At 36.0% G+C, this 24,278-nt stretch overlaps 1 pseudogene; it reads left to right on the top strand.

The window, feature by feature from the left end:
• The first annotated feature begins 19,918 nt into the window (after positions 1 to 19,918).
• LOC125660055 (piggyBac transposable element-derived protein 4-like) lies at positions 19,919 to 21,295 on the top strand (annotated as a pseudogene).
• The last annotated feature ends 2,983 nt before the right edge of the window (positions 21,296 to 24,278 follow it).

Below are 24,278 nucleotides of genomic sequence, written 5' to 3'. Positions count from 1 at the left end.
CATCTGATCTAATTGAAATAGGTTTTTTTAATGAAATTTACAAGAAATACATTGAAGTGTAGCTGGAATGTACATGTATGTATGTAATGTAAACATTAAATATTTAATCATCAATTCAATGTATGATTTGCTGTGGTATTGGAGAGGAGTGTACGTTGTAAATAATATACTTGCTGCTTCAAACCTTCCTAGCATATTCCATTCTACCTTAAAGATTCTTGAAAGGGGGGAGGGATATATGAGTTGCATTTGAAGCAGTTACTAATGAAACATGCAGTAATGATGCAGTCTGCAGATGAAAAATGCATGTATTGTTATTGATTGATTAATGTTTTCCGCCACACTCAACAATTTTTTAGTAATCTGGTGCCGCCAGTTTTAGCTCACCTGAGCTGAAAGGTCAAGTGAGCTTTTCTGATCGCCTGTTGTCCATCGTCTGTCAATGTCATTTCTGTAAACTTTTTACATTTTCGACTTCTTCTCCAGAATCACTGGACCAATTTCAACCAAACTTGGCTAAGAGCATCCTTGGGTTAAGGGCTTTCAAGTTTCTTTAAATGAAGGGTCATGTCCCTTTCAAAGGAGAGATAATCACAAAAATGCAAAAATAGGGTGGGGTCATAAAAATTATCGTCTCAAGAACCACTGGGCCAGAAAAGCTTAAATTTACATGAAAGCTTTCTGACATAGTGCAGATTAAAGTTGTTAAAATCATGGCCCCTGGGAGTTGGATGGGGCCACAATAGGGGATCAAAGTTTTACATACAAGTATATAGGGAAAAGCTTTAAAAATCTTCTTCTCAAAAATTACTTGGCCAGGAAAGTTGAAATTTACATGAAAGCTTCCTGACATAGTGCAGATTCAAGTTTATTAAAATCATAATAATGATAATTACATGTATGTCGAGTTGTTAGGTAATTATGTCGACTTGTCAGATGACCTTGACAACTTGTCGAGTGATACAAAGTTGAAAACTGTAACCGTAAAAATGCCCAAAATATGTCATCCATTTAGCAACATAATGTTTCTGACAAGACATAATGATCAGACTAAGGCTTGGAGTAAGGGTAAGGGGTTTGTCAAGACTGTCTACTTGTCAGGTGATCACGTTGACTTGTTGGATAATTATGTCTTCATTTCAGATTATGGTGTTGACTTGCCTGATACGATATCAGCAAATGACAATAGCATATCAGAATAAAAAGATAATGAGGAAATGAGCGAGGACTTTGCAAAATTAACTGACAACTCGAAAAATATTATCTGAAAAGTAATGACAGGAATATGCCACTATGCATTTAACGTAGAATGACACGCTATGCACATGATGAGCCAAGCAAAAGACAAATATTGCATTCCTTTCCTTTTCTAAATTGCTTGCAGTAATGGTAATGTTTTTCACCAAAGCACATTCTACTTCCCTCGATGGCAAAAGTGCGTCTATACAACGTGGATTTCTTGTGTACGGGCTATACATGCATTTTCCGTAAATAAGTTGCTAAACGATTAAATCTATATATTGGTGTAGATATTTTTTAAAAAAAAAATCTAGAATGAATTGTATCTTGAAATTTCATGCACGACAAATGTCGCCTTTTGATTGATTTGACCAACTCGCCTTGGAATCAATGAATGGTAGTCCGACATTTGTATAGCAACATTTGTCAATGTTTTGTTAGCTTTTTTTTTTTTTACATGCAAAGGTAGAATAATCGGCGTCCCCCTTTTTTGTCTTTAGACAGAAAAAATTAACCTAGTCTTTATCGACCTCTTCCCCACCTCGCCCTGACGATTTAGAATTTAAGGATATGAATTGAATAAATTTTTGAAAGTTGTAATATTACTATGTCAAAACTCAAAGCCCTCGAATTAATATATCAATATTGGTAGGTACGGAGAATTGTTTTTCAAAGTGTATGTGGGGGTTGGGGTGGTGCAGCTTACTTCAATTGTCTAAAATTCTTGGCAAGCATAAATGAAAAAAAAACAACTAACAAAGGTGTTTATTTTGCCCAAACTTTAATACCTTGGGTTGTAGGGAGGGGGGGGGGGGGTGGAGGTCCTTCTTCTATAGGTTCATTACATTAGGTCGGTCTTGCACTCTTACCATTATATTCTACTATTATAAACAACAATGGAAGGGGGCAGTCACCCAGCATATCTTACTTTGAATGTGAGAATATAAACTAACTCTATATAAAAATAACGGAAAATGAACGTTGTCAAAAAAGTTCCCTCCCTTATTCTACGTGCCTGATTGGTACAACTCGATTCATTACACCTGATTTAATACCGTTTTGTTTTAAATCAAGTACGTTCTTATGTCAAGTGGTCAGTAGAATACCTGCAATAAGTTACCTGCCTGTATAATTCACAATAAATATGAGTGTCCGACTCAATATCAAATGTGCCCGACTTGCGAACGAATTTCGATGTTGGGAGTTTATTGTATCTGAAAGAATTATGAGGTAAAATATTGGGGTAATCCGAGCAAAAAACAGTAAACATTCGGGCAACATCAAATACCAAAGGAGATATAGTCGGGATATTACAAAGTACATAAGTAATTTAACCAAGAGCTCCGCAAGGCGGGTTATTTCCTCACAATAATTGTCTACAAGCTTTTTATATTGTAACCTTAACCTTCGACTTTTTAACCCCAAAATCAATAGGGCTCTTCCTCTCTTGATAATTTTCAAAGACTTTGGCGTAAAGACTGTCTACAGGCTCAATATTACACACACTCAACTTTAACCCCCTCCCCCCACACACGCGAAGGTATAAGATATTACACAAATTCTTGGAATTTTCTCACAGTGAAATCTTACAAGCCATGCCACCGGTTACAGAGACTGGAACTATACCATCACCTCGCAACATTTCTGATTTCCACTCGTAATTAACATTTAGGCATAGTATCTTTAACATTTAGGCATAGTATCTTTATCATTTAGGCATAGTATCTTTATCATTTAGGCATAGTATCTTTAACATTTAGGCATAGTATCTTTATCATTTAGGTATAGTATCTTTATCATTTAGGCATAGTATCTTTAACATTTAGGCATAGTATCTTTATCGTTCTTCATTGAAAAGAACAAATGTTTGTAAAACATATATGCCTCTATGGTGCAAAATAGAAAAGGGTTATACACATGCATCATTTAATTGATAAAAGTGCCAAAACAATTCAAGATATTGAACGAGCAATACCTACCTATGTCCATTTTGACCTTTGGCCTTTGACGATGTGACCTAAAATCAGTAAAGGTCATCTACTCCTTAGGATGTACCAAGTTCAATATCTGTCTAGCAAAGGGTTCTCAAGATATTGAACAGATGTATATTCCTATGTCCAGTTTGACCTTTGACCATGTGACCTCAAAATCAGTAGGGTTAACCTACTTCATAGGATGTACCAGTGTACCAAGTTTGATGTCTATCTAGCAAACTGGTCTCAATATATTGCACGGACAATATATTCCTATGTTCAGTTTAACCTTTGACCATGTGACCTCAAAATCAAAAGGGGTCATGTACTCCTTAGTGTGTACTAAGTTTAATGTCTGTTATGGAAAGGGTTTTCAAAAAAATTGAGCAGACAGTACCTTCCTATCTCCAGAGTGGATTGACCTTTTGACCTGAAAATCAATAGTGGTCTTCTTCCACTCACAACCAACCTACACATGAAATATCATTACAATCAAGTGAATGGTTCTCAAGAGATTGAGTGGACAAAATGTGAGTACATTCCTATGTCTAGGTTGACCTTTGATCATTTACCTCAAAATCAAGAGGGGTCATATACTCCTTAGGATGTACCAATGTACCAAGTTCTAAATTTCTCCAACAAAGGGTTCTCAAAATATTCCAAGGACAGTATATTCTTCTGTTCAGTTTGACCCTTGATCTTGGACCATGTGACTTAAAAACCAACAAGCATTCTGAGAGTATTGCATAGCAATACATAGTCCCCTACCGGAGGCAAAACTTATTGGATCGCAACAATATTCGAAGTTCATTATGAGACCAACGTTATGGTAAAAGGGAAGATTGGGAAACCAAGATAGGAATGGTTGAAAATCAACTACTATTCAGGTACAAAGACTAGACAAGGAAAACTTCAATATCGATCTGAAACTTGTTATGGCAAAGCAATCATCATGATATACTGAATATCAAATGAATCTGCAAGCACATTAAAACAAGCATTCTGAGAGTATTGCGTAGCAAAACATAGTCCCCTACCGGTTGCAAAAATTAATGTACCACAGCAATATTCAAAGTTCATTATGTAGGTTATGGTAAAAGCAAAAATTGGGGAACCAGGATAGGAATGGTTGGAAATCAACTACTATTTGAGTAGAGACTAGACCTGGAAAAAAAGACAAATTTATAATTAGGTTTAGGTCCAAGTCAATAAACTGTGACATGTAGGTGATCATGAATAATTTAGCTATATTCTTGTATTACTATGCTAGAAGTTTTAATGAGTGTAGTACTCTTTTCTACAGAGGTAAGAAACTTGAATGTAAACTTAGTCTAACAATTCATGCTATTTTTCTAAATCCAAGGGCCATGACTTAATGAAAAATCAACGGACCAAGACGAAATTCGAACTTCATCCATAACTTATGGCAAAGCAACGTAAATATCTGCAAGAACAGAGGGGGAAAGTGCGGAAAACTGGACTGACGGACGGACGGAGCGCGAACCTAAAGTCTCCGACGACTTCGTCGATAGGGGACTAAAAACTTCAGAAAACTGATAAATCATGTAATTTTTTTAAGTCCAAGGGCCATAACTTAAAGAAAAATCAACGGACCGAGACGAAATTCGAACTTGATCTGTAACTTGTTATGGCAAAGCAATGTACCAAATATCAAATGAATATTTGCAAGCACAACAAAAAAGTCCGGAAAACTAATAATACATGCTATTTTTCTGAGTCCAAGGGCCATAACTTAGTGAAGAATCAACGGATCGAGACGCAACTTGTACTTGATCTGTAACATGTTAATGCAAAGCAACGTACCAAATATCAAATGAAGATCTGCAAGCACGTCAAAGAAAAAAAGTCCGAAAAACTAATAATTCATGCTATTTTTCTGAGTCCAAGGGCCATAACATAGTGAAAATCAACGACCGAGACGAAATTCGAACTTGATCTATAACTTGTTATGGCAAAGCAATGTAGCAAATATCAAATGAACATCTACAAGCACATCCAAAAAAAGTCCGGAAAACTTATTTGCAGGACTGACGGACAGACAGACGGGCGGAGCGCAAACTAAAAGTTCCCTTCGACTTTGTCGGTAGGGGACTAATAAGGGTCATTAACTTATTAGGATGTACCGGTGTACTAAGTTTGATGTCTGTTAAGGAAAGGGTTTTCAAGATATTGATTGGGTAGTACCTTCCTATGTCCAGAGTGAGTGAACCCTTGACTTTTTGACCTGAAAATCAATAGAGGTCCTCTTCTAATCATTACAATCAAGTGAATGGTTCTCAAGATATTGATTGGACAATATGTGGTCTTCCGGCCGACATACCGACAGGTACAAAGCAATATGCCCCTCGTCTTCAACTTTGAAGGGAGGGAGCATAAAAATAGCATTAGAGGATAGCTGTGTCGTTTATTAATGATGAAAATGAATCATCTTTTTTATCATTAGTGGACGACACTGTGCATATTTTCCAATTTCAAATTTTATCATTAATGTCCTCTAATGAAAAATGAAAATTATCATTAGTGAATGATTGATCATTAATTGTTATGTTGGTGCATCATTACTGATATAAGTTTTTGTATTAACGAACGCAAATTGCATCCGTTAGTGCAAACTTTATCATTAGTGGATTTTATATCATTAGTGGTTGCTACAGGGCATGTAATCCAAACGACCGCGCTCGTAAATTTTGAAGTCAAGCATGTACACCAGTAAATTCTTGGCGCTAATTACAAGACTATCTTAATTTCACATTCATTGTTTATACTCTTGTATTAAGACATTAAATACTATATACATGTATCTTCAGTCAAAATACATGTAGTATACCGAGATGACGCACCAATATTTATGATTTATGGAAACCTCAAGAATTCTAAATATTATAGAATATTTGTTTTTCTTTTAATGTATATATGTACACATGTGTCTGTACATGTAATACTGTAAACAATGTACATAAGAAATTTTCTTTTGTTTGTGCAAGATTGCTGCGTACATTGATGTGAAATTTGCGATCTGACATTTCATGAAACATGTACATCCAGTACTTGCACAAAAAGAAACAAACAAGACCATTTTTCGTTAACCGTACACTAATGCGTTCAGCGTTCGATCTGAGTGCGCGCACAGTTCGCTCTGCGTGCGTTCACCGTTCAAGTGAGAAAGTAGACTGTTGTAGTTACTTGATGAACTGTGTCACCCTTACTCATTTTGTGTACCTTTCTCTGCTGATTTAAGTTGGAAAACAGAATTTTTTTTATTTTATATCAATTTATATAGTAGATTAGGTAATAACAAATTAATACATGCATTGCGTACTATCATATATTTAGTACTTGTATTTATTCAAGTATTGCTCTCTAAAACTGGATGTTTTAGAGATTAATGAGAGTATTTTAAATAATGATCTTTATCGTAAAAACATCATTGCCTCTCCAAATTGTATATGTGGTCATATTGAAGATGCCCATCATTTCTTCTTTGCATGCAAAAGATACACTCAAGCAAGAAATTGTTTTTTTTTCAACGAACTGCTTCAGCTAAATGATAGCTATTGTCGATACCCACCATTTATGATGGGGAAATGAATATTTTTCAAATGATGTAATTTTTTTTATTTTCAGAGCAGTTCAGAAGTTTATTAAGAACTCTTAACAAATTTCTTTGTATCATATTTTTCAAAATATGTTTGGCATTTTATGCCTGATTATGTACTTACATGAACCTATACATATATTGTATATTATCATAATTGTAAATCACAACGATTATTATATTTTCTGTGGTACGACAATCTTTATTTGCACATGTATAACATATTTCGTATACGGGAGAGGTTTTCTAAGTTGCTAAAACTTGTAACCAATCCCTTTGTATATTTATACAATAAAATATGTTCAAATCATAATGAGAGTAAATACCGTCATTGAAGCCGAGACAACTTAAAAGGTAGCAAGGTGATGGATCAATAATTTTCGGACTGCATAACTTTTGCCTTATCGAAGATAACCAAACAAAACTATATGATCTACTTTGCTACTGCAGTTCGTGTTTTATGTATTACAATTACATGCTAGTGTATATAATGACGATTCGCTGTCATTTCAAGAAGAAATAATTCCGTTTCTGATGGAAATATGCGAATGAATATTGATTCAGGATCAAATATCGCTATTTATGCCTCCTATGAGAATAAACCGTCCAAGCAGTAACAAATAACCCAACACTGTAATGCAGTTTTGTCGAATATGCCATTTATTGAATGACATAAGGTAAATTGTTAAGTAAAATGTATAACAAACCATTAAGGGGGATCACCTGAATAAACAATACCTGCTGAAACATGTACATAGGTGTCAGGTAAAATGTGACCCCCCTTTGAGACTGACTAAAAAATTATATGTAGTGAAAGTACAAATACAAGTACATGGAACAGGCATACAATATATACATAAATGAGATATCGCTATCCACATGAGCAAGGATTGCCTATTCCAAATGTCGAAAGCTTAGCTGAAAGCAAAAATTACACTATAAATATCTACATACTCTTGATCTTTAAACAATGGATAATATCCTAAAAACTGATAGAGAAATGGAATTGAATCTTTTCAGAAAGTACAGAATGGAGAAGGATTAAATTGATAATTTTGAAGATCGGGAAACGATGAGGGTCTTATTCCACGGTAAATGAGTAGACACGACAATCTGATTTATATTGAATGGATCGTATAAAATATTCTTTTACTGAGCAGATGATATGTTGAAACCATATCAAATACGTATTTATATTTTATACAGTATGTGCAAGAATGTAATAGGAAACATCGACAGATTTAGTACTTCGTTTGGAACAATCCACTTAAAAAATCACGACGTATCTCAAATACTAGTATTCAAAAACCGTCGAATATTGGGTCAAGATTAACAATTTTTTTTTAAAAATCCAAGGCGAAATATTTTGGACCAATCTAATGCGTTTTGAGAGAAAAAAAATCGACGTTTAGAAAATTCATCAAATACGCTGGCATACAGTGAAGTTCAACAAGCATTCTGAAAGTATTTCATGGCAATACATAGTCCCCTACCGGTTGCAAAAATTACTGTACCACAACAATATTCAAAGTTCATTATGTAGGTTATGGTAAAATCATAAATTGGGGAACCTGGATAGGAATGGTTGGAAATCAACTACTGTTCGAGTAGAGACTAGATCAGGGGGAAAAAAGACAAATTTATAATTAGGTTTAGGTCTTTAACCAAGTCAATAAACTGTGACATGTAGATGATCATGAATAATTTAGCTATATTGTTGTATTACTATGCTAGAAGTCAGAGATAAAAAAAAAACTTGGATGTAAACTAACAATTGCTGCTATTTTTCTAAGTCAAAGGCCATAACTTAATGAAAAATCAACGGACCAAGACGAAATTCAAACTTGATCTGTAACTTGTTATGGCAAAGCAATGTATTAAATGAACATATGCAAGCACAACCAAAAATGTCCGGAAAACTGATAATTCATGCTATTTTTCTAATTCCAAGGGCCATAACTTAATGAATAATCAACGGACCGAGACGAAATTCAAACTTGATCTGTAACTTGTTATGGCAAAGCAACGTACCAAATATCTAATAAATATCTTGCAAGAACAGAGAAAAAAGTGCGGAAAACTGGACTGACGGACAGAGCGCAAACCTTAAAGTCCCGTTCGACTTCGTCGGTAGGGGACTAAAAAGTCTCCTTTGTGTTTGTTAACACAAATAACAGGCGGTCTTTTCAATCCCAAAGTCATTATAGATTTATTGATGGATTGTATATTGTTTAATGTCTTTCTCGATAATCTTTCACTCATATGGAGACGTCACCATTGCCGGTGAAAGGCTGCAAACTTTAGGCCTATGCTCGGCGCTTACGGCCTTTTGAGTAAGGAGGGCTCTTTATCGTGTCACACCAGCTGTGACATCGGACCTCAGTTTTTGCGGTCTCATCCGAAGGACCGCCCCATTTAGACGCCTCTTACGACAAGCAAGGGGTACTGAGTGCATATTCTAACCCAGATCTTTACGAGATAAGTCATTATAGAAGTGAATAAGTGCTAATTACTACTTTAGAAAGTTGAACTCCAGAATCGCATGTGAATACGACATTTGTAACTTATGAACACGGTTAGTGCGTTCTTCAGATCAGTTAGAGGTGTGCTGTCAATAGACAAAAGTTTTACCTACACTATACATGTACATATCCTTAGGGGTATTGGTAAAACGCGGAACGGAATTTTTGTATCAGAATTAAGTTTTAATGCTACAAAACGGCATCGTCTTTTTTTCAAACCGCCAACTGGTATGACATGTTGTCATGTTTCCCCAAACAATCGTATCTTTAACACTAGCAAAAGGAGATAATAAAATCGTCAATCTGCTTGGTCGTACTTAGATTTTAAAAATCTGTACAGTAACTAATTTGTAAACATGTTTCTAAATGATGTTTGTTATTTCTTTTACTGTCCATACTATTGACTTTATGTATCTATTAATCTTTAATGACAGAATGCCCGATAATTAATTTTTATGATAAATTTTAGCAATGCTCTTTATAAAGACAACGGGGAAATAGTTTTGAAACCGAATATCATTTCAGCCGATTAAAAATCTTTAGAAGCATCCAAGGTGAAATTTTTTATTGGATCAAGTTCAAAACACGATTTTCTTCAAAATTAGAAATTTTCAAGAGATTTTGAATTGATAACTGTGCCACTTATTATTCACTCTGCATGATTCTTACGTGGACTGCTACTTTAAAAGCGTTTGTATCAGAATTTACAAAGCGTTTTACAAGGATTTAGAAATTTTGGCATTGACAGAGGTGTTAGCGAGCAGTGACACCTTTAAGTAGAGAATGAAAAGAACACGCATGGTTTATACCCCCCCCCCCCCGTGACAAAAAGTCATTAACGCACATGTACATGTATTTACACATTTACCATGTATGTGTGTGCTTACAACAGGAAGTGTGATATTTATAAAACAACGATAACGCATGATCTTATTAAGTCAACAAGTTAAACATCTTGTGTTTGATGTATTATTTTTTTAACTATCAAAGACTTAAGTAGTGACCACAGCACTCCAATCCTAATAGGGAGGACTGCTGGCAGTTCATTGCTAAACTACATACTTGTATATCTTAAATATTTAGATTAAAAATGAGATGACTTTTAATTCCATTCAAGCATAAATTCTGTTAGCCTTTTAGCCATTTCATATATTATGAAATAAATCTGTTGAATCCTCTTACTATGGGTCGTAAACTTCACCTTAGTTTACATTGACTTTCTTTCCCGCTGTATCTCTTCAGTTTCAACACTAATCCGCAGGGTATCGGTAAATGTACGAACTTTCACAAAGATTTATCCCAAATGAGGCAAACCTTTTTTCCACACTGGACTCGTTCGCTTTGAAATTTGATGTGATACATAAATGTATACTGTACCAGGTGTAGAACTAAATTCAAATTCAGTTATCTTAAGCATATCTAGTTTGATTAAAAGCACGTTCGATTTAAAAAGGCTATGTTTGGGGGAAATTGTTCAAAAAATTATTTCATCTTTTACATTGTTGTTTTCGGGGGGAGGGTACCTTTTATTCATTGGGTATGCTCATAAAATCTTTTCTTAGGGTAGCAGCCAGAATTAAGTAATATAATTTGAAAGGGGTTCAATTAATATTCAAGTCTTTTTTTAGTATGTTTATTTTAATTTTTTCTTTCTTCATTTGTGAAACAAAAAAGTTTTTTTTAACTGTCACAATTTGGGAGGGTGGGGTGACAAAGCCGGGAAAAGGGATGGTACCAACAGGCGCTTGCTTAATAATTTTATTAAAACTTACTATGCCAAATATTAAGCAAGCACCTGTGCGTTAGTACATTCATCCACAAAATCCACCGTTTTTAAATACATAATAATGTATTAGTATGATTGATTGAATATTGTTTAACGTCCCACTCGAGAATATTTCACTCATATGGAGACGTCACCACTGCCGGTGAAGGGCTGCAAAATTTAGACCTATACTCGGCGCTTATGGCATGAGCAGGGAGGGATCTTTATCGTGCCACACCTGCTGTGACACGGGACCTCGGTTTTTGCGGTCTTATCCGAAGGACCGCCCCATTTAGTCGCCTCTTACGACAAGCAAGGGGGTACTGAGGACCTATTCTAATCCGGATCCCCACGGGATCGTATTAGTATGAGGTATTAATATGAAATTGTGGATTCTGAGGATGACTTCCCGTTCTCTCTGTAATTTCTGTTTGCCTTGTTTATAATAAGCCTTTTGATTTTATAAATTGCTGCTCTCCTCATAACATTATTACATAAATAATTTTCCGTTCCGTTCCGCGTTTTAGAATTTTCTTAGCGGCTTATCTACGTGTACCAATATAAGAGGAACTTCATATAAGTGCGTGAATTTGTGCATTACTTGCAGTTGTACACATACCTATTGCATCCAACTTATGACTAACTTTAAGCAATAATTTAAAAAGTTATGTTGCTCTTACGCATGCCACGTACGCCAACGTGTGTGCTTTGTTTTCCATAGTACTTCGACATACACTAATGACTGGGTGTACATGTACTTGTTTGCGTTATCTGAAAATATACCAAAGAAAAACAAGACACTGGTGTCCCTGTACGGCAGCAGAGTAATTAATTCAACACACCGATATTAGCCCACACTGAACAAACTGTGGTGCTATCGCCTAGCACAGATTGCCTTTGTAGCTTTAATAAAGGACAGATATTTATTTGAATCAACAAGTTCCACAAGCCCGATACAGGTACTGATCAGATAGAAGGGAAATTGACAGTTATGGCCGTATGTACAAAGAAGCAACAACAAAAAACAAAAAAACCAATGCAGTTCCAAGGGAATATCCGGAGTACCAATTAACCTTTATTAATACTTTTTCATTATGAGCCACTATACACGGGTAACACACAGCCCTCTGTCTTTATGTGACAGGTGTGGTTGGAACAACAGACCAGACGGCCACTTTACGAAATTATTTATATCCCCCAGACCTGTCACGGACATTGATATCGTGTTCCTTCAACTCCCTGAAATTAATTAGCACCCCAATTAAGAAGGGCTAGGATAGAAATTGCCCAGTTTGTTGATAAAGATGTAGAACGCTTCCTGGATATTGTGCACAAATATTTCGTTACCTGTATCTGAAGTGTGTGTCCAATCGTATCGAAATAAATGACATCAAGGACCAAAACGTTGTGATGGTTTATGAATTCGTTTGTCAATTTGTATACGTATTTCGTTTACTGCTTTAATAAGCGGGGTAGGATGAAGGGCCACACTAATGTAGTTTTCTGGGATTAAAGCGAACATTGATAGATTGTTTTGCTGTTTTCCGCCACACTCAACAATTTTTCAGTTATCTGGTGACGCCCAGGTTTTGTTGGTGGAAGAGAGAACTCAGATACAATGTACCTGGGAAGAGACCACCGACCTTCCGAAAGTAAACTGGGCCGAAACTTTCTCCCTTACCAGCGCGAGCGGGATTCGAACCCGCGCCGACCAGAGCGAAGAAAAGAACATTTGATTTCCTCAGCTAAGTTTTTACCAGGAAGTCCTGGTGTTATCAAACCATTAGAGCCTAGATGTATAATCATAAATGTTAATGACGGATGTCTCTTGATCACGTCAATGAGATGGGCGTCCAAATGTTGCCATTGCATCCCCTGTTTCCCATCCCAGTGGATGCGAGCTGGTAAATTAAGATTCTTGTCGCCTTGACGGGTTGCTGCTAAATTTCCTGTTCAAGAATCCATACTGAGGAAAAAATACTTCGGTTAGGTTATTCATTTAATTGCTGTGGGTAGCGTACATGTATCTTGATGTGAAATTTTGTATGTGGAGTGGGGATGCCATTAAATACGAATGCATTTCTGGAATGCTACCGACTTCCATCTTCCGAAGGTTTGGATTAGATGACCGAGAAAATCTTGTAGTGTTCGACTAATTCTGAAGCTGTATATATATATATATTAACCAACGACTCGAAGAGTGACAATTCACTGTTGTTCGTGTCATTGGTCATTTTTAGTGCTTTTTATATCCTTATTTCTTGGACCTCGTATCTACTATTTCAGTGCTTTATATCTAGTGTATACATATCTATCTATCTATCTGATTCATGCCAATTGTTGGGTCATTCTTTACATACTCGTTTTGACAACTGATTACTCGGATTACCAGATCAAGATATAGAGCTCACGGCTGATGTCACCGGTCAACAGGGGATGTTTACTCCTCCTAAGCACCTGATCCCAACTTTGTTGTGGCTATTGGTCCGTGTTTGCCCTACTCTTAATTTTGTATTCTTTATAGGAGTTATGAGATTGATGACTGGTCGTTACAGTTGTATCTTTAGGCCAAAAAAAAAAAAATACTCTTGTTTCCGGTCGCCCAACCGACCCTACATTTACCCTCCGACCCTAAAAGCTTTTTTTCCTTTACGTGGGTTATTTTCCGGAAATATTAAAGTCAACCGACAATATTTTACGTTTTAGCAAATGAGTCTCGTAAACGTTTGAATAGGCCGGACCTTTCGAAAAAGCGCATGATAAACGTTGACCATGTAACATGGCGTGTTCCGAGATCAGCATGCGTGTTGTCTCTGGAATTTCTACCCTGTATTCATTTCAAAGAATCCAGAAAATACATCACCAGTGTACAGGATTCCTCTACATTTTCACATGTTTTTAACACGTATCACGGCGCTCAATCCAGTAAAGAAGCAAAATTTACTGTGCATGTATCGGAACAGGGTCAGACGGATATCCACAGTGCATTGACAGTTGGAGAAGTTGTTCACAATTTCTCTTTACGTTCTTTTACATTCAGCTGCAAAGCACAGACTGATTCTGAAGTAAGCGTATTACGACAGCATGCAGAGATTGCCACAAAGAAAGCCGTAAATGCATTTGAATTGCTTATGGCAGGTGGCCATTCTTTTCCTGACAATAAACGGAACAGGTTTGCTTCAAAATACAAACATATGACAATTAGTTTAATATTATAATTGTAATGGGAATTTGTGGCATGTTTCTGCTAGTATAAGGGAGACTGCCCAACATCACATGATTTTAAACCAATGTATTGATTTGAAGTTATATATTATGAATCAGTGGGAAAAGACATTTTTTAAAACGTGGATAAATTAGTGTTCTGTGATAATGACACAAAGCTTTCTGGAACATGAAAAAATGTATAAAGAGACACCATAGATCAGAGAGAAATATTTATTCGTGGTTCGAATTTCCTCCATTGTTTACATATAGGTTATAGTGCAATATCCTTGACCCAGGCGCCTATGGCATTTACTATGGAGAGTGTAGATGTCCGTGAGGAGGGGTTAAAAAGTGACCCGTACGTTTTTTTATACAGATAATTCTTTAGAAATATATAGCCTATCAGGTGACGAAATGAATTCTGGTTTGAATAATATATAGTATTCAGTCAGATCCCCTACCACTTGCTCAAATACTTCAACACATTAGAAAATTTCATGTAAATTAGTCTTAGTCGTTCGTTTTCTTCGTTTCTTTAGAAAATGGAAAACCCACCTAAAATTCAATTACACCAATGAAAAGAATGTATACCATAAACGTCAGGAATAAAACTTTGCACAACCATTCTTAATATATTAACAATTTGCAACGATGCATGATTTTAACGTCTTTTGTGGAGTTTTTGTTATGTTTTTAGAATTTGAATATTGAACTTTATTATTCATTACAAAATTAAATGTGTGACGTAAATCATAAATGTTCCAAAAGGAGAAAAATTTCAAGAAGGTTTTCGGACTGCATTACATTGTCACCATTTTCAATAGCAGTAAACCACTGGGGCCGACCTTCGTTGTGTTATTACCACAACAATGAATTAATTCTTCTATCGGTGGGAATTCCCAACGAGCATAGTACATGTATGTAAAACATAATTTCAAAATTCACTAAGGCTAATGTCATTTGGCAAATCCGTAGTGTATCAAGTTATAGAGGTTAGTTAAATCAGTAAGACATTCCCGCCAATGCGAAAATCCTAGACAGTCAGAGGAGGCAGCGTTGTTGAACTACAAATAATCTCCAAACGTCTCAGCTGAAAACTGCTACAAAGATGTCTGAAACCACAATCGTTGAATGTTTTGAAGTGAAGATGCCAGAGGACACTCCGACATATGTGTTGAGTACACTCAAGCAATCTCCCCCGATAAACTACGTATTTGGCGTATGATGTATTCTACACCCGAAAAAGTCAAGATTGATAGCTATGAAGAAAACCGTCTCCAATGGTTTTCTGTGCTTGAATCAAAGAAACAATCAAAATCTCTCCTTATAAAGAGCATCGATTGTTTAATTTTACATTATTATTTTCAATTATCATTAAAGTATGTATATAGATGTATTAGTGATAGTAATTGTTTCTAGCTGTCATTTTATGATGACCAATGGCATAATCTTGTTCAGTTTGAGGTAGATAATACGCCAAATGACATTTTAAACAAATATATACATACACACACAGAGATATATATATATATATATATATATATATACACACACAGAGATATATATATATATATATATATACACACACACACACACACACACACACACACACACACACACACACTATGCTCGCTGGGAATTCTACTGATACATGTACCGATCTCGGCAGCTCAGTGGTAGAGCTTCGCTTCGAAACCGGGAGGCCGCAAGTTCGAGCCCCGCTCATGCCATGACCGCGTCAAACCTATGAAGTTAAAATAGGTAGTGATTGCTCCTTCGCCGAACGCTCGGCAATCACGGGTCTTTGGGATATGACCTTTAAAACGGAAGTCCTGTGTCGCGGCAGGCGTTGGCACGATAAAGAACCCGCACTGGATCCGAGCGCTAAGCATAGGTCTAAATTTGTGGTACTCCACCGACAACTGGTTATGTCTCAGTATGAGTTAATAATTCTCATAAAATAATCAATCAGATTACTAACATTTTTGTAATGATGTTGTCCCGTGGGGATCGGGGATTGCGAGGCGACTAAATGGGGCGGTCCTTCGGATGAGACCGCAAAAACCAAGGCCCCGTGTTACAGCTATTTAAGTGTGTTCACCTATATGTACACGTAAGGGCTAGAGAAATAAAGGAGTGGATCTAGGTTTTTCTAAAATAAAATACATTGAAGCATATATCTATAGCAAAATTTATTCATTAACCCAAGATCACTCTATTACAATTGCATCACCTGATAGGCTAAACAATTATTTGTATAAAGAAATATGAGTCCTTTCTAACCCTTCCTCAAGAAAATCTACACTCTCCATAGTAAATTGCCGTAGGGGTTGGTTGCACTCTGCGTTAAAGGCACGATTGTATCCTGCGTGGGAATGGTTGTATCCAAATGACGTTTGACGACGGTAGGTACATCTAAATTAAATTAACCTAAATCTACGAAATGAAATGAATTAAAGATTTAATTATCGATCCAGTTTCTATCTTGCGTTCGCCCCGCATGCGAAAGGTCGGGGTTCGAATCCCGGCCGCGACAGACGTAAGTCGTTAAAACAGGCAGTGACAGTTTCATCGCCAAACGCTCGGCATCAGATGTGAATGTCACGGGCCTTAAAAACGGATGTCCCGTGTCACAGTAGGTGTGAAACGTTAAAGAACCCCTACTGCTCAATGGCCGTAAGCGCCGAGCATAAGCCTCAATTTGAAACACTTCACCGGTCTTGGCGACGTCTCCATATGAACGGGAAAAATCTCGAGAGGGACGTTAAACAAGATACAATCAGTCTATCTCTATATCCAAGGTACTTGCATTTACAAATCCATGTTACAAATATTGTTTTCGACCTTTGAAATTTGCCATGTTTTCAAAGAGAAAGCAGCCTCAAGTTGTGTGGAATGTTTTCAATGCTAGCGTGCTGTCGATAGTAAACAGGTACCGTCCACATGGCAAAGAGGTACTAGTTTATTATTTCTGTTCTTATTCGTTCTTTTAAATGAATATCCATGTATACATAGATGACTTTATGTTGTAATATTTATGTCAGACGAGTAATAAATAGCATATATAAAACAGTATAGCTATACAAGTATACATATACTTTATATACATTTATACGTTGAGTGAGTGTTCATGAACATAACCTGTGCTGGGGCTACTCAAACACTATTGATAGATTTATTTTTCACTATATTATGGAGATCCTTTCTTCATGGAATTCATTCAAAATGGAAACAACAAAGCAAAATCATTTGAAAGAAAGGATCTTTACAGTACTAAATAATCCATTAATAGTGTCATACCATAGCCGTAGAAATCCAGAAGTTCTTTTTTTAAAAAAAAAGAAGTCGGCCAAAACATGAAATTCAAATCTTAGCGCCGCCTCTTTCCAAGTATTTTAATCACTTGGTACCTTCGGGTACTAACTAAATGAAAAAACTTGATCATTTGAAAATGAACGAAAACTCGTTCATTTGTGATCGATACATTTCCGTGATTTATTAGTCCCCTACCGACGAAGTCGAAGGGGACTTTAGGTTTGCGCTCCGTCTGTCTGTCTGTTTGTCCGTCAGTCCTGTAAATCAGTTTTCCGGACTTTTTTTTTTTTTTTTTTTTATACATGCTTGTAGATATTCATTTGATATTTGGTACATTGCTTTTCCATAACAAGTTACAGATCAAGTTCGAATTTCGTCTCCATCCGTTGATTTTTCACTAAGTTATGGCCCTTGAACTTAGAAAAATAGCATGAATTGTTAGTTTTCCGGACTTTTTTTTGACGTGCTTGCAGATATTCATTTGATATTTGCTACATTGCTTTGCCATAACAAGTTACAGATCAAGGACAAGTTTCGTCTCGATCCGTTGATTTTTCACTAAGTTATGGCCCTTGGACTTAGAAATATAGTATGAATTGTCAGGTTTCCGGACTTTTTTTTTTGACATGCTTGCAGATATTCATTTGATATTTGGTACATTGCTTTGACTAACAAGTTGCAGATCAAGTTCAAGTTTCGTCTCGGTCCATTGATTTTTCATTAAGTTATGGCCCTTGAACTTAAAAAATAACATGAATTATCAGTTTCCTGGACTTTTTTTAATGTGCTTGCAAATATCCATTTAATATTCAGTACATCATGATGATTGCTCTGCCATTACAAGTTACAGATCGATTTTAAAGGTTTCCTTGTCTAGACTTTGAACCTGAATAGTAGTTGATTTCCAACCATTCCAATCTTGGTTTCCCAATCTTCCCTTTTGCCATAACCTTGGTCTCATAAAGAACTTTGAATATTGATGCAATGGGCACCACCAGATAACTGAAAAATTGTTGGGTGTGGCGGAAAACATAAATCAATCAATCATTTACATGTCTTGCACATACCGTGGTATACACTATATATATATATATATATATATATATATATATATATATCAGGACCTCCATCCCAGGGATCATGAAATTTACAATGTTGGTAGAGGCCTTTCTGCTCTATATTATTATGCATTAACGATATGCAGCTGTAGGGAAGACTTTTAAAAATTTGTCTTTTTTTGCAGTTTTACCCTACCACTAAGGCCCCAGGAGTCCTGAAATTTGCAATTTATGTCCTCTTTGTCCCAAAGATGTTTCATACCAGATTTGAAATAAGTACAGTAGTTATCAAGAAGTTAAAAATGTTCTATTGTTCACACATCTATTAACTGACCATTTTGGCCCAACCCTGATATCAAGACCACAACCCTTGGGGTCATCAAATTTACATTTTTGTAACAGACTATCTGTTGTTTCTAAATATCTATTTAGTATAAATAGCACTAAAGAAGATCTTATTTTAAAAGTGTTTTACACATAAACATTATATACCAAGTTTGGCCCCGTCCTGGAGTTAGAACCTCTACCCCGGGAAATTTACAATTTTGGTAGAGGCCTTCCTGCTCTACATCATGATGCATTTAGTTTTTCTTACACATGTACACGTGTGGTTCTAAAGAAGATTTTTAAAAATTGGTCAATTTTTGACAGTTTTTGCCCCACCCCTAAGACCGCAGGGGTGCAGGAGTCCTGACTATTACATGTACATTTATGTCCCCCATGTCTTAAAGATGCTTCATACGAAAAATTGGAATGGTACATGTAGTTATCAAGAAGAAGTTAAAAATATTCTATTGTTTACATATTTAATAACTGACTATTTGGCCACACCCTGATACCAAAAACCGTACCCCTCGGATCATCAAATTTACAATTTTGTTAAAGGACTACCTGCTCTTTACAAATATCCATTTAGTTTCTATTTAATACCAGTAGCAATAAAGAAGATGTTATTTATGTGTTTTACACTTAAACACTATATACAAAGTTTGGCCCCGCCCTGGGGTCAGAATCTCTACAATTTTACAATTTTGTAAAATCAAAATCATCATAAATATTTACTTTGCACTTAGGAACGTAAAGACAAATTAGACTAATTTTTAAAATCAACGATCATTGTAAATTTTGGCACAGCATTTATATGCATTTTACAGGTGTGGATGCGTTGTGAACCAAATGGTTATACACACGAATATCGCTTATATCTAGGCAAATTTGATGACATGCGAGAACATAATCTTGGAGAGAGAGTCATTAAGCACCTATGCAAGGAAATCAAGTGGAAAGGCCATCATGTATTTTTTGACAGGTGCATATAGATCTTCAAATTATGCATATAGTTCTTAACGTAAATAAAATGTATTTTACTGGTACTTTCCCCCTCAAAATGTTAGAATAATAATTCATTACAGATTTTTCACTTCGATTCCATTGGTTCAATGTCTGGAAACGTATGGGATATATGCTTAAGGAACCATCATGTTAAACAGAAGAGGATTTCCAGTCAACTTGAAAAATCCAAATTTAGAACGTGGAGATGCGCAGCAAATACAGCATGGGAATATGGTGATAACTGTTTGGATAACAAACCGGTAAATAGAAATTGAATTGTATCAATCTACAAGTAGTGTTTGTCAATATATATGTGCTTTGTTATTATCAAAAGTATATGTTGTAGGTTCATGTGTTGTCCACCACGTCTAGCCCTTTCGGTGATGAACCTGCGGTCAGGCGAGTGAGAGGTGGTAATATGGTCTTTCTTCAGCGCCCCCTGCCATAGAGCACTATCAGCAAAACTACTGTGGGGTGGACCGGTCACAGCAATACAGGTCAAAGAATCCAGTTGGAAGACCTTCCAAGAAATTCTGGGGCCTCCATGGCCGAGTGATTAGAGCATCGCGCTCAAAATCACGCGGCCTCTCACCTCTGTCGGCGCGGGTTCGACCGCTCGCGCCGATAAGTGAGAAAGTTTCCCAGTTTACTTTCGAAAGGTCGGTGGTCTCTTCCCAAGGTATATTGTATCTGGGTTCTCTCTTCCACCAATAAAAACTGGGCGCCATCAGATAACTGAAAAATTGTTTAGTGTGGCGGAAAACATCAATCAATCAATCAATCCAAGAAATTCTGGAAATACTTCATGATTTTTATTTTGGAGATATGTGTCACCAACGGCTACCTTCTATGGTTGAACACCCCAGGTACCATGAAACCTCATAGACATTACTCGCTAAATGAATTCTCAATGGATGTTGCCCAGTGTTTGATCGGGGACTTTTCCAGTCGGAAGAGGCAACAGCTTACTCAGCCCCGTAACCCTCCAGTTACCACAGCCAGTATTGCGAGACACACCAGCGAGAAACTTGGTGAAAGTAAGCGGCGGTGCAAGTGGTGCAGTTCCCTAGTCGTGAAGCGAGAGACGGTGTATGGGTGCAATATTTGCAATATTCACCTCTGTAAAGGTGCATGTTTCCCAACATACCATGTTCAAAATCTGCTACCTCATGATTAGCTATGTTGATATTCTATGTTATGAGAACCAGCATATTCTCATTACCTTTGAATGCTTTTAATTGCTCTGTTTTGATTACTGGTATAAGTCATTTGCTGTTACTGTAATAACTATAAGTACATGTACAATATTACAAACTATTTTGTATCTATGTATCAATTTTATCATAAGATTTGAACTTGTACTGTTTATGTTTTTATGATATCAGTACTTACATGAAGTAGATATTGTACTCTGTACATGTTTATGAATACAAATAATCCTAATATATATATATATATATATATATATATATATATATATATATATATATATATATATATATAATATTGTTTTGCAACTTATCAATTTTAAGGGTACTCTTATATTCTGACAAAATGTTACTTAGTTTTTTATGTTTATATAGACTCCTTTTGAAGTTTTTGAATGGTAATGTTATACATTACTGCAAGAACAGGGACATAACTCCCACAAATATTATTGAATCAGGATTTTCTAGGAATATGCACATCTACACTGTGTGTCCTTATTAACTACAAAGTTTCACGAAATTCTGTCGAGCGGTCTCAGAGGAGTTGCACTATAGTCTATTATTGTATTTATTCATTATCAAGATTGTGATATATATTTATATGAATTACTTGTGCATGCTTGAATATTGTTTTTGAATGCTTGTTTAATATGTTCTCTATGTTGCGTTAACAGCGAATGAGAAAAATAAAACTTGACAAGAACAGGACAGACGGGCTCGAAATTCTAAGTTCAAAAGGGGCATAACTCCCAGAAAATTATTGAATCAGAATTTCCTAGGAATATGCACATTTAAACAGTGTGTCCTTATTAACTACAAAGTTTCACGACATTTTGTTGAGCGGTCGCATTCCACCGTTGCTAGGGCCCAACCAGTGTTTAACGTCCCCTTAAACACAATGCAGCATATATCCAGTCACCACTTGTTCTCTTCCTTTATATTTGATTCAGCGTTTATCCATTGCACCCTTAATTTGGCGTATAATCCATTTCATTCTGCACAGTAACTCTACCTAACCTGAACTCACAGCCAGTTTTTGATGAGAGAAACTATCTGTTTTTCTATTTTAAAAACATAATTAAATGATAAGAAATAAAACTTATGATTCTTTATTTGATGCATGTATCAAACGAAAATTGGACGGAAAACTTTTTCGCTCACTTTTTCATTTGATACATGCATCAAATAAAGAATTATATCTTTCATTTCTTAAATAAGTTAAACTTGTTAACAAAATATTACAAAAATAATTTATATCATGATTTCCGTTTTCAACAGGTCTTTTAATGTATAAAATTCCACTTTTTATTCAATCTGCGTAGAGAAGTCAAGTTGTCTTACCATATAGTTTGAGGCAATACTTCAACGTCAGTTATCTCTCTTATATCGTGTGTTCATTCAATGTACCGAGTACTTTCCAAATATTGGTAATGACTTGAAAATATGTTTATTTCATCGGCACTGGTTGTGTTTGTCTTAAAGAGACGTTCGGGTGTAATGAATGTTTTAAGAATACACGAATTAAAAAGAAAGATTTTAAGGATGATTGTTTTTCGTTGAAAATTCTTGTAGATGCAGCCTTGAGTGCTTTTAATTTATAATCAATATCATCAATACCTATTCCTCCTTCTTCTTGTTTTCCAATTAAAGTATTTCTTTTTATCAACAGGGGATGCTTACTCCTTCTAGGCACCTGATCCCACCTCTGGTGTGTCCAGGGGTCCGTGTTTGCCCAACTATCTATTTTGTATTGCTTGTAGGAGTTATGAGATTGATCACTGTTCGTTATCTTCACCTTGCTTTTTATCCTTTCTCTTTTGCCCCACAGGAAATTGGAAATTGTTTTCTTTATAGATTCTTTTCTTGATATTTCAAGATAGTTGCACTATAGTATAATTGTGTCAATTCTGAAATATTGATTACGGTACATTTTCCATATAAGGTTAATGTTCTTGTATTCCACATTGTAAGTCTCTTTTCTAGTTTATCTCTTTTTTTCGTCTATTTTTTACTGTAACATTGATTAGCATCATGACCTATATATATTCCTAATCACTTAACGGCTGCATTGGTGATATTTATATCATGAAAAACTTATATTTATCATATCTGTTTTTCAAAGGACCTAATAGTATTCCTTCAGATTTATTTTTATTGAGTTGCATTCCTGATACATGTACCTGAGCAAGAGTTCAATTATTTTAATGGTTTTTTCTATAGATCTGTTATCCTGTAAAAAGTAATGTGTCGTCTGCATGTTGGAGCATTTTTACTTCATTACTCATAAGGTCATTACTAAAGCCTCTGGTGAATTGTGAATTTTTTTTTCGACATCATTTCTACGATAAATAAAAAAGCAATGCTGAGATTGTATAGTAGCGGGAAAAAAACTGCATTATTTAATATATGAAAATATGATAAAAAATAACAATTAACAAAATGTTTTGTAATACTGTTAACAAATGTATTCGTTACAACATTTCATTATCCATTAATGTTAATGTCGAATAACGTCAATTTCAGCACACTCGAAAGACACTGGTATTCGAACTTGAATTAACAAAGTTAATAACTCATGTGACCACCATTTGCATTCACGCATGCAAGACAACGGCGCTTCATTGATGCCACGTAAGTGTTCAGAAATGCTTGAGGGATGTTGTTTCATCAGCCAATGTTACTGGCTGATTTGGTAAACGGCGTAGACGTTGTTCCATTTCGGGGGGGGGGGGGGGGGGGGGGGGCAGCTGGCTAAGGAAATACATCGACATTCTGTTCAACAAAAAAGTCCCTGACTACACGTGCAACATGTGGCCTTGCATTGTCTTGTTGTGGTTTTGCTGTCTCTGTATGAAGGGTATCACATGGCGCTGAATAATTTCGTCTCGGTAGCGTACGCCGGTGAGATTTCCATTGACAATTTGTAGAAGGGTCCTTCCACGTGCTGTTATTCTACCCCACACCATAACTCTAACTCCACCGAATTGTCGACGTTGCACAACACAAGCGTCCTGGTACCGCTCCCCAACGCGACGATACACTC

This window comes from Ostrea edulis, chromosome 9 (genome assembly GCF_947568905.1).
Source record: "Ostrea edulis chromosome 9, xbOstEdul1.1, whole genome shotgun sequence".
NCBI classification, from domain to species: Eukaryota; Metazoa; Mollusca; class Bivalvia; order Ostreida; family Ostreidae; genus Ostrea; species Ostrea edulis.
The sequence above is the reverse complement of the archived record's forward strand: the minus strand, read 5'-3'. Positions and strand labels throughout refer to the sequence as shown.